The sequence below is a fragment of the Lactuca saligna genome, chromosome 2 (assembly GCF_052625555.1).
Source record: "Lactuca saligna cultivar CGN05327 chromosome 2, ASM5262555v1, whole genome shotgun sequence".
Lineage (NCBI taxonomy): Eukaryota > Viridiplantae > Streptophyta > Magnoliopsida > Asterales > Asteraceae > Lactuca > Lactuca saligna.
Window position 1 is genome coordinate 76,462,682 of NC_136418.1, and position 17,328 is coordinate 76,480,009.

Sequence of the window (17,328 nt, forward strand, 5' to 3'; positions counted from 1 at the left end):
GCTATTCTCCTATAGAGTAAAAGTATGTTCTCGAAGGTTTGACCTACATCCCTATGATGCAGTCCTATTACGGAGTAGAAGTGAGTTCGTAGAATGGTCTCATGACGCTTGTCGTTTAAACCGGGTTCCATTGGTTGGTGAATAACATGATCCAACCTTGGAAAGAGAATTGGGAACAATCCCGGAGCTAAATTACCCTAGTCCAACAACTTGACTAGAGTGGGTTTCTGATAGACTCCTATGATAGCATGATGGAAGTATTTGAACAAGGAGTGACACAGAATTTAGCCGACTGACAATGTCATTGATGTTTAAGATGTAACAGATTAGGGAAAATTGATCTTGTAGAGGGTCTTACATCACATCCGGAGTAGGAGAGTTTTGGCCACCTAAAGGCCTAACCAAAAGTACCTACAGTCTAAGATAGTTTCATAGAAAATACCACATAGGACATAGATAGGAAAACGATTCCTTTTTAGCAGGGAAAGAAAGTAAGGCATCTACTACTGGTGGCGGTCATCCCTCTGGTGTACCTATAGTTCAGCCAGTTGCCGCTCCATATCAAGCATGTGCCTTTCATACACCCTCTGGCGTACTCGAAGTTCTATGACTTTGGCACGTGTTTCAGCCAGTGCTTGCAGCAGGGTTTCATGGTCTCACTCAGATCTTTCACGAGCGTGCGCAAGGTGATTGGTGTCGGTTGTATGCATTCTTGCATTTGCATCAACCTCTGCGATATGATGGAGAGTTGTTCTGCCCTGAATCTCATTTCGGGCAACTCTACGGACCAGGATTGGAAGAATTCTGTCTGCTGGGCTTCCTTCACTTATGTTGTAGAAGCTTCGGTCTCCATTAAACGACATAGGTTGTTCTTTCTCTTCGCTCCAGGTTTCCAAGCACTCTACCCAAGGAGGCGTTGGGCCTTGAAAATCCGGACAAGGGTTAGGATTCGGAACAAGAGCCATCGGGGGTAGGTTCTCCACTTCAGGTTCGGAGTCAGAACCATCAGCAAGGCCTTCAGCTTGGTGACCATCCACAAGGATTGGGTGATCATTCTCTGGCTCCTCTCCGAGCCATTCATTAGTGTCGTGGTTAAGGTAGTACGGGTCATCGTGGGGATGGAAATCCAGCCATGATATCCACGCGAGAAAAGGGAGTATAAGAGATAACTAAGTAGACGTACTAATTAGATAATTATAAGATGATCTTTATCAGGTACTTCAATACTTGTTTAGTGCATACTAGTTATATGTATTTGGGACATGATAGACCTTCGAATAAGCGACCCTAACTCTAAGTCCACAACCCAACGAGGAACAGGAAGTAAAGCAAAGATCCACAGATTCTAAGTCTATGACGTCCTGGGTACATATAATTTTAATGTATCCACTAAATAGTTATTGACCTATTGATAAAACTCTATTTAGTTCTCAGATAAGTACTTATAGTAACACCAAATACCCCTACGGTATTTCATTGTGGCAGTGTTGGTAAGTTTTTAGACTTGTTGCCACATCACAACCATTCTAGGGCATATGCTAATCATTCCTCGGACCAGCATAGTTGATCAGGCTAAGCCATTCCTAGACTGACCATACAATCATTACTTTTGTTTTGTTCCTAAGACTGACCATACAATCATTACTTTTTTTTGGGCATATGCTAATCACTCCTCGGACCAGCATAGTTGATCAGGCTAAGCCATTCCTAGGAGGTGGTTGGCATACTAAGGTCAACAATCATTACTTTTGTTTTGTTCTAGAATGATGTTGACCTTAGTATGTATGCATGCATGTATACTTTTAACAAGAAACTATTTATTTCAAAAAGTATAGTGATTTGAAAATGTTAAATCAGAGACCTTAAGCCCAATGCATTTATAGTTTGTATATCTTATGTGGTTTGATATACTTAGTTCACTATAAACAATGCTCTGATACCAATCTGTCACACCCCCAAACCAAGGATGGCGGAAACGTCTGGGGGTTGAGGACTTTAGGTATAGTATCACAACAACGAGTATAATAGTGCTCAAAGTAAATACAACCATCATAAATATAATCGAAAAAGTTACACCAAGGTATATGTTTACATGATTCAAATCAACTACATTATGATGACAAAATGAATTGTTTACGATTTATCATCCCATCCTCAAAACGTTGTTGATTTCCTGTTTCACTAAATTCCTGATAATACAAGTTGTTTGAAAGTGTCAACACAAAGGTTGGTGAGTTCATAAGTTTTTGAGATAAAGAGTTTGGAGACTGTTCTTTGTAATGTGTTGTGTGTCACCAAGAAAAATCCAATATTTTCCTTTTAAAAGTTATGTAGTCCTAAATCCCAGGACCAATAATAAACAAGTATTTTCCATACTTAATGATATAATCGTGGTTTTTAATCAGCATAAAACCCTTTTTAATTTGAGGGAAAATCCCGTAATGAATGACGTGTAGTCTTAAATACCAAGACCGAAAGTGTACAGTATTATCCGTACTTAAGGTAATTTCTGTGAGCTAAATCGACATAACTCGCTAATTTAAAAGTAGAACCCGTAAATCTTATGATTTGTTAATACCACATGTGAGCTATCATAACCACACTTGACATAGATGGCCTCGTAATACAACGTTCTTTAGGCGTCGCCGTTAAATGACACTTGTCACCACAGACCTGCCGGTCTAGCTGTTGCAAGCAACTCAGGTGTGGGTTTGTCAAATCCAATATAGATCTATACACAACTATCACGTTCTCCCTACAAGAGACTCTGGTTACAATTACAGGACTTTTTGACTTTGTTACTTTGGAAGTAACCCGAAGCGAATGACTCACAAATTTATTCATTATCAAATTTACGTGAACTAAACTGAAAACCTTTGATAAATAAGTTTGAAAAGTAAATGATACATAGACTATACCTATTATAGTTTATCCAAAACGTTTGTAAAGTATAAGAACTCTTTTATGAAAACACATTAGAGTTATGCATCCATAAACTTTGCTTATTATAGCTTAATATATGTGCTCTAAATGAATGAAGAATCTTATCATGAATGACTAAATTTCAATTTATGATGATAAACTAACAAGGAAACACATTCAATATTTAGAACTTATTGTTATACACTTTGCTCAACATAATACAAAGTGTTATGAAAGTTATAAGATGTTAACTAGTTTTTAACCTTTCTGCACTGTTTTAGAAAAGCCATAGAAAAATCATACAAAGTTGAAAACTGAATTCGTAATTTCTGAGAGTTCCTAAAATGTGTGTAGTTTACTCATAATTTTTATCATGATTTTTGGAAGTCTTTAAAAATGTCCATATTCACAAACTGGTCCGGATTTGTTCTTGAAATGATAGGCTGTTTTGAAAAAAATACCATAAATTGTAGAAAAATCTTGTGGAGATGTGCAGGTAGTCATTTTAAAGCTAAGAACTGGACTACTTACACCTAAAACAGTTTGGAAAACCAAAATGTTTAAGTTGTCCAAAACAGTCCGTGAATGGAGTTGAACTTTTCTGATGAAGGCTGTTAAATGAGTTTAGTTGTGTTCTTGGTGTTTTAACTTGTATTCCCCCCCCCCCCCCCCCCCCCCAAACTTAAGAAAACATGAGAAAAATAGGGGTATGAACTCACCTTGAGTGGTTTCAGTAGATGAGTGTTGAAGAAGAGAAGTGTTCAACTTAAGAACACTTGAATCCTTAGTCTTTCTTCAAACTTCTTTCTCTTCTAAAACAACACTAAAATGCTCTCAAGTGGCTTATTAATCCCGGATGTTACACAATAAGGTAAACAATAAACATCACGTGCATGCATTATAATGTGTATAAACCAAGTCCTGTCTAGTAATAATTTTTGTGAGCCATCACAAGAATTATTAAGTCTTTCCGAAAGAACTTGAGGGACACTTCAAAAGGTCTTCAAGCTTCCACCATGAAGAGTAATGCACTGGAATGCTTGTTCATTCTTGTATTCTTAGGTGCCTTTAGCCTTTAAGTGCTTAACTCTAATAAGCACTAAATGAGACAACTCAAGGAAGCTTTAAACCACCAAAACTAACTGAGAGAGAGAGAGAGAGTGAGAGAGAGAGTGAGAGAGAGAGGAAGAGGAGAGATAAACAACTTTAGGCCACTTCTAATAAGAGAGGTATTAAGACCAAAAAACTAGCAAGTTTTCTTCATAAGACTCCCTTATATACTCCATGCATGCAAAAATGCTAGTCCTTATTTTATTCTAAAGTAATAATCTAGAAGGGAAGACATGAGAGACAAGTTATGGAGATTGAAAAACAACCTCCATACCTCTTGAATGACTTTTGGCCATACCTCTAAAGAAGAAAAGTATTTTTTTTAAGTTTTATAAACTCAAAGTTTATAAAATATAAACTTTATCCTTAGGTAAAAGACAAAAAGATCCAACTAGTCCAAAAGGTTGTATAGGACTTATTAATTCATATCATATGAAATAATAACTAGTTATACTCTCTTATAATTATTATTTTTACAAAACAATACTTATTCCCTAATTAAATACAATATTTGATATTATTTATTAATAATCATATTAATAATAAATATAAAAAATGTGTCAACTTGATAAAGATGTGACTTATAGGATTATATAATATTGACAATGTCATTCAATAATGATTCATGGACATATAGATTAACTAATTTTGAATTCCTAGTTTAATCATTTGTTTTATATTTTATATATTTCAACATTTCTAGTTTTAGTGGATGTTGAGGTTGGTCGTCTATAGTAACAATTAAACATATATATACTCGGTTTTCAAGTTCTTTATTTTTTTTATTTTTTTTATTTTTTTTTTCTTCTGTTTTCTTATTTTTTTGTTTTTAAAAAAAACTATCTTTTTTTTCCTTTTTTTCATTTGTATTTTTTATTTTAATGTCTTTACTACATACTTGAAGATACTAATGTTTTTGTTTAATTTTGTTTTTATTTTTATTTTCTTAACTAAATATCGGTTCGAGTTTTTGGTGTTTAAAAATTATAAAATTTTAAATAAAAGAAATATTAAAAGTACGATAATGTTTTCTATTCATACTATTTTTGAATCATACTATTTTAGATCATAAAATTTCGAAAAATAAAATTTTGGATCATATCATTTTTAAATTATATGATTTTGGATCAATAATTTATTCAGTTAAATAATTTGTTTGTTTAAAACAAATTTTGGATCATTATATATTTTGAAACATTTATTTTTAAATCATAAAAGATACAATTAATGATCATAAAATATATGAATCATAGTGTTTTTAGATCCTAACAAATTTAGGATACTAAATATGTTGAATCATAATTTTTTTTTGAATAATAAATATTTTGAATCATCTCATTTTGGATCATATTATATTCGATATTTTTTTTGAAAAAAAACCTATAATCTTTTAAAATAAATTTTGGTATCTAAATAATCTTTTTTTTATAAAAAAATGTTTTCAAAAAGTTCATAAAAGTTTAAGAAGGTTTTTAGTTTGGAGAACGAAAATTTTCAAATCTTATTTTTTATAAAAATTTAAAATCATTAAAACAAAACTTTTGTATCCTAACCAATACACTATTTTAAAATTTTCTTTTACAAACTCACTAAAATTGTATTACGAAGAACTTTATCATTTTTTTTTTTTTTTTTTTTTTGAATTTGGATAAAAAAAAATCTACTATATTTTATATAAACTATATTTCTTAAAATTAAAAAATTAACACCTCAAAAACTTATTTAAAAAAATATTTTTAGAAAGTCATTAGTATAATGAGTAGAAATATCCCTAAAATTTTCATGATTTTTAGAGAATTTTGTTTTATGTTTTTTTAATAAAGAATTATAATTATTTTTTTTTTTCATATTTTCACGATTGTGTTGATTTTGTAAAGAATTAAATTTTCAAAATTTTAGTTTTTTTTTCAAATTTAAAAAAAAAAAAAGTTATGGATGAAAAATAAAACAGATGAAAAATATAAAACTCATCCATTGCTATCCGTAATGGCCCATGAAACTAAAAGTACCAAGAAAATTTGAACCTTTCATGCCATCTTTGAAGCTGAAAACAATCCATATTTCGCTCTTCAATTGCAAAGATGCCAATTGAATATATATATATATATATATATATATATATATATATATATATATATATATATATATATATATATATATATATATATATATATATATGTTCAAGTTCATTTGATACCATTCTAATTTTGTGAGACCGTGAGACCAAATCTAAAAATAATTTTAAAATGCAAAATAAATGGAAAAATCCAAAAATTCTTTTTTTAAATATTATTTTTGGAACTTGAATTAACTAAAAATATATAAAAAAATATAAAAAAAAATAAAAACAATTCCGTTTTTTTTTTTTTGAAAAATACGTGAAATATTCTAAATAGAATATTACACTGACATATTCTAAAAAATAATTTTAAAATGCAAAATAAATGGAAAACTCTAAAAATTCTTTTTTTAAATATTATTTTCGGAACTTGAATTAACTAAAAAAATAAAAAATAAAAATAAATTCTTTTTTTTTTTTTGAAAAATACGTGAAATATTCTAAATAGAATATTTAACTGTACATATTCTAAAAATAATTTTAAAATGCAAAATAAATGGAAAAATAAAAAAATTCTTTTTTTAAATATTATTTTCGGAACATGAATTAACTAAAAAAAACAAAAAATAATAAAAAAATAATAAAAAAAAATAAAAAAATGCGTCTCACGGTCTCACAAAATATAGGTGGTCTCAAATGAACCTAACCCTATATATATATATATATATATATATATATATATATATATATATATATATATATATATATATATATATATATATATATATATATATATATATATATATATATATATATATATATATAGGAAAGGGTTATTTGGAAAACTAAAAAACCCTAAAAATTATAAAAATGCATAAAAATACACTTAGAGATCACATAAAAAAAATTTGAATTTTTTTATGAAAAAATCTCAACGCTTTTAATAAATTCGCTGAAAAAAAATCAATTTTTTTTAAATTAAAAAAAAGAGGTTTTTTTTCCAAAAAAAATTTCAGCGATTTTTTCATTAAAAAATTCCAAAAAAAGTTTTGTGATCTCTAAGTATTTTTTTACGCATTTTTATGATTTTTAGGGTTTTTTTTTCCATATAAACTAAACCTATATATATATATATATATATATATATATATATATATATATATATATATATATATATATATATATATATATATATATATATATATATTCAATTGGCATCTTAAAATAAAATAAAAAATAAAAAATCAATTTTTTTTATTAAAATAAAAAAGTGGTTTTTTTTCCAAAAAAAAAAAGCACCGATTTTTTCATTAAAAAAATCCAAAAAAAGTTTTGTGATCTTTAAATATTTTTTTATGCACTTTTATGATTTTTAAGGTTTTTTGTTTTCCATAGAACTTAAACCTATATATATATATATATATATATATATATATATATATATATATATATATATATATATATATATATATATATATATATATATATATATATATATATATATATAGAGAGAGAGAGAAAGAGAGAGAGAGCTAGGTTCAGGTGTATAAAGTAATTATTGTGTTATTATATGCATAAACGTAGGCCAATCAAAATTTAAAATACAAATAAATAATTAAGTAAATAAATAAGGGTAAATAGGTAATTTGATAAATTGTTTCCACAAATAATATCGTATAATTATGGTAACTATTGACTTCAGCTACCTAGGTTTTCTCCATCCATCGTCTGCTTTTTAAAACCACAATGAAGAATTAATGGGGTGTTTGGCTCGGTGACTATTTGTGATCCTTCTGCCATCGCCGACAGCCCCAAAAGCAACAATGGTAGTGGCGGTTGACAGACAAGAAGAAGGCATGAAGGCATGGATTTCTTTTTGTCCGTTTCTCGATTTGTCGCAAGGAGTGAGGGGAGAAGCATCGGTCTTAGCTAAGAAATCGCAAGTAGAGAGGGATGGGCAATCGATCTCCGGAGGAATTCTCCTTGGTTCATCTGCTTTGTCACCAGTAATCACGATTCAAGGGGGAGTAGAATCGATCGACAAAAGACGGTAATGGATTTGTTTTGTGGTGTTTGATTGAAGTCAGTATCATACGAGAAAAGGGAAAAGGATTTCAGCCGTCCGACGATTGCAGGTAACAGATGGGGGTTTCTGCTCCGATCGGTTCTTGGCTGTAACGCCCGCAGATCCCGGCTAGTCAATTTAGAGGCAATAGGGGTCAAAAATGACTTTTCGACAAAAGATTATTTAGAATGAATAGTCTTAACCAAGTTTTAGAATATGTCACAAGGTTTCCGTACATATAAAGAACGCCGAAATCCGAGTTATAACGAAGAAGTTATGGCCCGCCGAAGTTTTACGGCAAAACCGGCACGGTACCGGAAGACGTAAATAGTGAATTTACGATAGAAGACTTTTTAGCCTTAGCAATCTAAACAAAAGTCGTAGAATATGTTAAACTAAGAGCGTCGATAAAAAGAACGCCCAAATCTGACTTCGTATGAGGAAGTTATGATTTTTCTAAGATTCGGCTTAGCAGTGTACAGCCCGAAACTCGAATTTTAGTTCGAGCGGTTTTTGCTTACGTGAAATAAATGAGAGTTGAAGATCTCATTAATAGGAACTCAACGGTAAAAAGACAGACGAAAACAGAGTTCGTATGAAGGAGTTACGAATTCTTCACGGTCATTTAACAGTCTAAACGCCTCGTACTGTTAAATTTAAGATCGGTCGAGAATTAGCCGACAGAGTCAAAATGAAATTTGTAGATATTATTTTTACCTACGTGTGGATATAAAGAACGTCAAAAACGGAGGTCGTATGTGAAAGTTACGGATTTTAGAAGTCGGAAGTGTGTTGTGCGAAAATGGGTGATGTGGCACAATCTTGGCCATTGCTTTCTCCCCAAGTCTTGCCACTAGATGGTGACATGTGGCACCAAGTTCAGCCATTTTCACCCTATAAATACCACCTCTCCCACCCTCATTTTCTTCACACCTTTCCCATTCTTTCTTCTCTTTACTCTCTCTCTAGAACCTCTCTCTAGCCCCGAAATCCCCCGAAAAGCCTAGGGAACCTCCCTAGCACGAGGCGGAAGCCCCGGAGTGCTCGACGGCTCCGAGAAGAAGAGCTTTTCAGCTCGGAAACGCTGCTCCAAGCAAAGCCTGGTTTTCTATAAAACCCGCTGTAAGTGAGCTACGCCTACGCTATTTTTAATATAGTTTTTATTTAATTATATTAACGTTATTAAGAACATATAATAAATACTTGGGCTATTATTATGGGTTATGTAAGTATTTTTCTAATGCTTATATAATAGTAATAATAGCTAGACTATTAATTAGTCTCAGCGAATAATAGACTAAAATCTATTGGTGATAATAGTAGGTTTCGTCGAAGGAAATTATTTTAAAGTAAACGAAGCGCTGTCCGAGTACCGAGTCACCACCTTCTCAGGTGAGTGCATAGTCCCTTTCATGAACATGATTTTAATACAAGTATTGATTGAAGTATTAATTATATGTTTATGTGCGAGTTAATTGATGTTGCTTGAAATTCGTGTTAAAGAACATACCTGATTATATTTGATAATTTAGGATAAAGAGTATACCTAAATTAAAAATGAGGAATATTGGGTAGTATATTCTTACGAGTACAAGTGAGTAAAACTCAGAGAATAGAAGTTAGTATATGTCACTTATCCGGGAGTATGGATTAGACATAGTCATTGTCCCTAGTCCGAGAATATGGATTAGGCATAATCATTCGTCGTTAATCCGAGAGTATGGATTAGCTATTGTCCCTAGTCCGAGAGTATGGATTAGGCATAATCATTCATCTTTAATCCGAGAGTATGGATTAGTCATTCGTCCCTAGTCCGAGAGTATGGATTTGGTAAATTCGTTCATTTCTGATCCGAGAGTATGGAGTAGGTAAAACGACTAATCTTAGGTCCGAGAGTATGGATAGCCTCGTTGCGAGGATCGACGGGGTGGGATAAGAGTTGTTTATATATATGTATGGTGAAATTGTATATTTTGTGAATTTTAAACTATATATATGGTATAACATTGTGGGATTGAAATCCCTATGTGCTCACCAGGTTTCCCAACCTGACCCACTCAGTTTATTTATATCACAGGTGTTGATATGAAGTGACATTACACTGAGAGATTTAAAGAGATGTAGACCACTAGTGTGAATAATTCTAAGTTCTGTTTATGCTTATGTTCTTGTATTAACGATGACGTCCCAAACGTTTTAAAATGAAATAAATACGTTTCTTCGAAAATGTTTTAATAACGTATTTACCATGTTTTTCTGGGAACAAATTCCGCAACCTTTTTATAAAATGAAGTACTCTGATTTTTATAAAGCATAAACAAAATCGGTCTTTTCTGGCCGTGATTTTGGGGATGTCACATTGGCTTTCCCCTTTTCTGTCCGGCAGCCAAACGGAAAGAGGGAAGGGAGATGCTAGCAACAACGATGACGAATTAAAAGGGTGTTTGGCTGGTTCTTCTTAAATAGAAAATGAACGGGAAGCAACAGGTAAAGGTTTCTCTTTCTTTTGTTTGATTTTTAACGAAAATTAAAGGAGAAGAACAACACAAGTTCTTATTCTCTTATTGGTTTTGATTGATATCAATTAGGTGTTTGGATTGGGGCTTGGTCATCGACCCAGGAAGGGACTAAGGTGGATAGTGATGTGAAAGTGAAGGTAGTTTGTCACTATTTTCATATCAAATTTACTTCTTCTTATATGATAAAAATCAATTTGTTTATGTAGATGATTCAATGGATGATATTAATGAGATTCCAATTCTATTGGAATGGAATAAAGAATTCCAATTCTGTTTGAATGGAATCATGAATTCCAATTCTGTTGGAATCACAGAAGTTGATGTTTGAAGAACGGACCACAAAATTGAAAGTGATTCTAAGCAATATTATTCTTTTAGAATGTATTTGTGTCATTGTTAGATTTTGATGTTTTCTTTCCCGTTTTGAAAGTTTTTTTAGTTTTATTCTATAACAATAAATGTAAATGTTAACAATTGTTACCCGTATTCTATATAAGAAATAATGTATTTTTTGTTTTTTTTTCCTGCAATTGATTGTTCAAGAATTTGTTATTCTACAAGAAGTTTTTAAAGTGATAATCAAGAAATAGGTTCAAGAATATTTTTATTATTTATGGTTCAAGAATATTTCTATTTTTGAATATACTCATAACATATTTTTATTATTTTAGGTTCAAGAATATTTTTATTATTTATTTTAATTTTTTTTAATATATATTGTTAAGCATTACATGTTTTTAGTAATAATTTTACATAAAGACAAGAATCTATAATGAATAAATTAACTATTTCGATGTATAAACAAATAAAATAAAAAACGTACGTATTTATAAAATAACGATGACAATAATGTTGTAAACATTAAAAATTAATTAAATAAAACTTGCTAAATATATTAAAACTATGGGTAAAATGAAATAGCTTGTTGCATTAAGGAATCTATAAAACATTATGTTCAAAGTATGTATGTAGTAAAGTAATTATGGTGGTGTATTTTGACATGTTCAATCATACTCTTCTTCTCAATCTTTTTCAAAAGCAGAAATAATGTCAACATTATCTGTTACCATGGAAATGTTGTAAGTACGACCAAAATTTTCAAAATTAAACGTGTTGACAACAATCTTGAAAGCCAATTTTTTTTTATCGAGTATGGCGTTCAGCTCAATAGGAAAATCATTTGGATTGCCGTACTAAATGTTTTTAATAAATAAATGTATAAAAATAAATTTTTATTTAGCAATATGGTATTGATTATTAAAAAACATACACACTTTCATATCTTGATAATAAATCAGCAGTAGATATTTTCAGAAGATTTCTAACTTCACGATCAAACATTATAAGATTGGCAACTCCAACTAAACCTTGAACTTGAACTTTGATCAGAAAAATTAAAAAAACATATAAAATATTAAAAAGAAAAAATAAACATAAAATTATTGAAGAATAATATAATAAGGTATTATTTGTTACACACCTTGGTTCAGCAATAATAATTTTGCCCTTGCAATTGTCCTTTGGACACACCAAAATCTCTTTCCTTCAAACTGGTCATTGATCATCTCATTTGGAACCTGAAGTATTTGAACCTTTGACTTGCATTTTGTGCAACCATTATAGCAGAAGTTCTGATTATCTTTAAACATCTTTATAATACTACGAATTACCGCACAACTTCCCTATGATAGCAGGTTTTTTTAAGGTTTGTAAATATTTAAGTATTGGATTAATTTAATTAAAAGGGAGATGATTTATGTACCTCATCCAATTCGTGAATAGAGGATATTGGGTAAAAAGATTTCTTTTGAAGAAAGTCATCATATATTGAATACATGATAGATGATCCTGAGGTACGTGAGACTGAAGAAGCCGAAGAATTTTTTTCTTGCTTGTAAACTATTTATTGTACCAATTAATAAATGTTCGATATTATAAATATGAATTAATAAAAAATTAAGACAAAATTGCAACAATGGTCACTGTGGTATGTATGTTTTTGGGGGTTTTAGTCCAAACCCCGATATTTTTGGATTGGTGGTCCTTTTAAGCAAGTTTTGTTGTATTTTTGGTCCCCCTAAATAGTGAAATGAATGTAATACCCTTGGGGTATTTATTTTCCATTTTTCTTTATTTTCTTCTTAAATCTAATATTAATTAATTTATTTAAAAAATTAAAAAAAAATAAGAAGGGCCCACCTTCTCTCTCTCTCTCTCTCATTTGCTTTTCTTCTCCATCTCTCTAAAAAACCTTCAAGAAACACTTGATCGGTTCCTTTCTACCCCCCCCCCCCCCCCCCCCAACAATTGAAATCCTAACTTTGTTTAGCCTCACGTGCATTTCTCTTTTCATCAGCTACCGACCAAATAAATTGAACCATTATAGTTGCCTTCAATCCTTTTTCTGCCTAGAAACTGTAAGCACATCAAACCCTCGCTCAATCCACAAAGCTTGAAGAACATAATCTGCTGCAGATGTTGGATCCAACCCTCAAGAATTTCTTCTAGATTCATCTAAAAAAATAAAAGATCTCTAACAGAGATTATCCCTTCACAACCTCTAATGGAAGCACTAAAACTCAATCCCATTCAAAATTGAAACTTATGTTAAAAACCATGACTCAAAACTTGGATCCATCTTCTTCACCTGTAAGAACCCATTTAATAGAATCCTCCATCGATTGAAGGCTCAAATCAAACACCTTGAGAAAGCAAGGGGTAGGTGTAACGAGCGTCTAGATAAGTTCCAAAAAGAACCTTAGTCTGTCGGTTGTTAAACATCAAATAGGCGACGACCATTGAGGTGTCGGCGACGAGGATTCTGTGCCAGAATTGGGAGGCAGTGAAGCACAAATGTGAGGATTGAGATGGGATTGGTTAGAGTTTGGAGACAATTGTGTTGATGTTTTCAGTTTCAATTGCTAGTTTCTTGAGAGATGGATATGGACAGATTATGCATCACTTCCTTGAAGAACATCAACCAAATAAGCGTTTAAAACCTATTATCCAGAAGGATTTTATAGATTTAAAAATCGATTTCAGTTTTAGAAACAAACCTATAAAATTGATTGTTCACCGGGTTAAGCAAGGAGATACGTGGGATTAGGGTGGAGGAGATGGAGGTGGTTGGCAGCGGATGGTGGTGGCGGTGAACACTGATGGACAGTAGAGATGGAGGTGGAGGTGTTCTTGAGATTGTGCATATGCATTCTTGATAGTGTTAAGTGTGTGTTTTGGAGAGAGAGAGAGAGAGAGAGAGAGAAAGAGAGAGAGAGAGAGAGAGAGAGAGAGAGAGAGAGAGAAAGAGAAAGAGAGGTGGCCCTCATAATTTTTATTAATAAAACTTTAACTTAAATAGCAAAAACCATAAAAAAAAATGTGTCAGAATGGCATTTTAGTCTTTTCAGATTTCTGAGGGACCAAAAACGCAACGAAACTAGCTCAAAAGGACCATCAATCCAAAAAAGTGGTTTGGACAAAAACCCTAAAAAAATGCATACCATAGAGATCATTTTTGCAATTTCATCAAAAGTTAAATTGAAATGAGAAATTCTATGGAATATTCATATAACCTTTTTCAAAAGAGGTTATATCCTCAATGTCGTCTTCAATAAAAAGTTTTGTAGCAAAGTAGGTGTTATTGACGTATGGACGCTCTGAAATGGAAATTTTAATAATTTTTCGAATGTTAATAATTTCGTATCATAGATATATTAAGAATAGAAATATTACAAATTTATAACTTGGTAAATATGTACGTTCGAAAAACTTGAACTTAGCAAGTTGAATAAGCAATACAAAATGACAAGGATGCTTAGAAACTTATGCAATAAGCAATACAAAATGACAAGGATGCTTAGAAACATATGCAACAATTTCATCAGCATACCATCCCCATGGAGTAACAAAAACTTGATGTCCTTCTTTAAAATAAAAAAAAAAAATATTAAAAACAAAGTATCATAAGAATAATAAATATAGGTATAAAATATGAAACCCACTCTAAATCCTCCATTTCGAGTGTTATTTTCTGTTCCTGTTTGTCTTTTGTAGGTTCCAATGGAAAACACTGGAAAACGTTTCCTATAATATCTATATTACGGACAAGGAAAAGTCTAAGTATGTACTTGTTATGTTGGAAAAAATTAATTTATATAATTTAATTCACTACGAATGGGTTGAAGAGAATGCAGTAACCAAATGACATGTTTGGTTGGATTGCATTATCATGAAGTTGTTGGAAGTCTACAAAAGTAAAAGAATTTTGTGGCCACAAAAATCTTTGCATTGAATAACCTTTGTGGTATACTGGAAATATAGTTTGTGTGGATCGTCTACAAACTTTATAGCACCATTATGTAACCATAATGTGGGTTTATGAATGTAGAAATCCTCATATTCTATCAAAGATTTTCCTCTCGTAGCGATGCAAATGGTTATCCACATTACATTCAATTTGGTGCCCTTAAAATAAAAGAAAAAAAAATAATTAAAAAGTTATGCCACACATACAAATAATTGTAACTTAACATATATAATTTAATATAATTAAAATAAAATAACAAAAAAATGAAATACCCTTTTGTCCATCAATATCATGACAGTCATACAAATACGTTGATTCAAGGAGGTTTGTTTCCACATACACATGATTCCGACCATAATGGTGTAGTCATCTTGTGAGAGAGCGAAGTCACTGATCATGGTAATGTTGGTGTTTTCCATTAATCTAAGCATGAATGTAGTAATGAAGATAAGTAAATCAAGATAAATTCTAACATTAACAAAGAAATCAAAGTACATCGCATGAGACATAGCAAAATGGTTTTTTAATGATTATGAATAAAACAAAAAAAGCAAGTCATATACTCACTTTTTATTACGTTTTCGACCTTAGCCAGCATAGACAGATTTAATGGAGAATAATATACCTTTACAAGTGTCCTTAATAGTGAATTCTCAAATGAAGTTTTATAAAGAGACAAGACAATGTTAATGGTGAGACATCATTATCAAAAGGTTGTTCATGAGCTCAACCACAGAAAGGGTCACCATGGACTACAAATTTTTTAGATAGAATTATCAAAGTTTAGAAAGAGAAAAAGTCCATCTGTACAGGTACAAAATGAACAACAATATGCAAAACATGGAACACAAACAAAAGGGGACAATTCAATTATCAAATCCATTGTACAATTAATATTTCAGTTTACCAATAATAGCAGGACAACATTAGCAAAAACTTGAAAGATTATTTTTTATGAAATTACCACTAACACACAGATTCACAATTAGAAATAACATCAAACTTTCGTATTATCCTCTTTAAAGTAAGGTAATTATTTCACTTCACTTATCACAATAATAGAATGAGTGCAGCCATACAATGATGATTATGTTTGTCTACGTGTATATGTAGAAATAATATCAATGAGTGCAACCATAAAAAACAACATAACACGTTAAATTTATAGCAAATTGACCAATATGCCCCTGTATTGTTTAGAACAGTTTAGAACAGACACAGAATAAGCGACATCCAGTCATGTCCGATAACATACAATTCATTAAGATACCAAAATAGGTAACAAAAACAATAGAATAAACATGACCAAGCAGGAAAATGCAACGAAATCAAATATTAAAAGTGACAAAAAAATGAACTTCTTTGAGGCATTTAATCGAACAGCACATATGCATTCTAACATGAGCAAGGTTTGGAACATTAGAATAAGAGGAAATTCGACCAAAGCATGGAAAAGATAAGAGAAATACATATAATTTTCACATAAAAAAGAATCAGATGATTTAAAAAAAAAAAAAAGAACTAATCATTAAAACAAAAAGGTTTGTTAACCTGATGTAGTAGATGTTGGCGTATTGGACTGTGATGATGAACCTGATGTTGTAAACTCAATCTCTCAATAAAATGCGACAAATGAATCAGATTGTAGTTATACATAATTATTAATTTACAAAAATGAATTTTGAAAGGATATCAAGATTAGCTATGAATGAACCGATATTTGAAATGTTTCTGCAGATTATCGTGATTTTGAAAGGAATTGCTAAAAATTGTGTTTGAAATTTAGGAAGGTTTATTTGAATTTAATATATTCATTGACAGGACGGACGCAGAAATACACAGTAGGTGTTGCCGTGGTTGAAGATGTGTTGCCAGTGCATGAAAAATAGATAAAAAACCAAAGAAATTGAAATGTTTTCCATTGCGTACGGGAAAACTAGGTGTTGCCGGTGCCACACCGGGACACCAAGTAAAACCGTCCATGTTCATTGACAAATTAGTGTACACTTTAAGGAAATATACAACTTTCTTTAAATTTCTTTAAAATGCAGTAAATATATTATATTTTTAGTTAGATTAATAAAAAAAAACTAAAAAGAAACCACAATTTGCCAAGTGGAATTAAATGAAATTGGAAAAATAGAAAAAAAAAAATGCTAAAAAAATGCTATGTGGCATGTTGAATAAGATGATCACATTTGATAGAATTATTTTCTTTTATTAGATAGGATAGAACTCAATTAAGGTAACCTAAGAATGTCTGATGCCTGTGATATTTTACCAACCATTTCATGTAACATTAATTAGTCAAAAAATACAAGATTCTTGTTGAGCCACAGGAGTACAA

At 31.0% G+C, this 17,328-nt stretch overlaps 1 long non-coding RNA gene across 1 annotated transcript; it reads right to left on the reverse strand.

Annotated features, from left to right (window-relative positions):
• Positions 1 to 14,996: 14,996 nt before the first annotated feature.
• LOC145028913 (uncharacterized) lies at positions 14,997 to 16,644 on the reverse strand. Its single transcript, XR_013676254.1, has 3 exons — positions 16,533 to 16,644; positions 15,254 to 15,404; positions 14,997 to 15,139 (listed from the first exon to the last, which is right to left on the reverse strand). It is a non-coding gene; the product is annotated as an uncharacterized LOC145028913 (long non-coding RNA).
• Between the last annotated feature and the right edge of the window lie 684 nt (positions 16,645 to 17,328).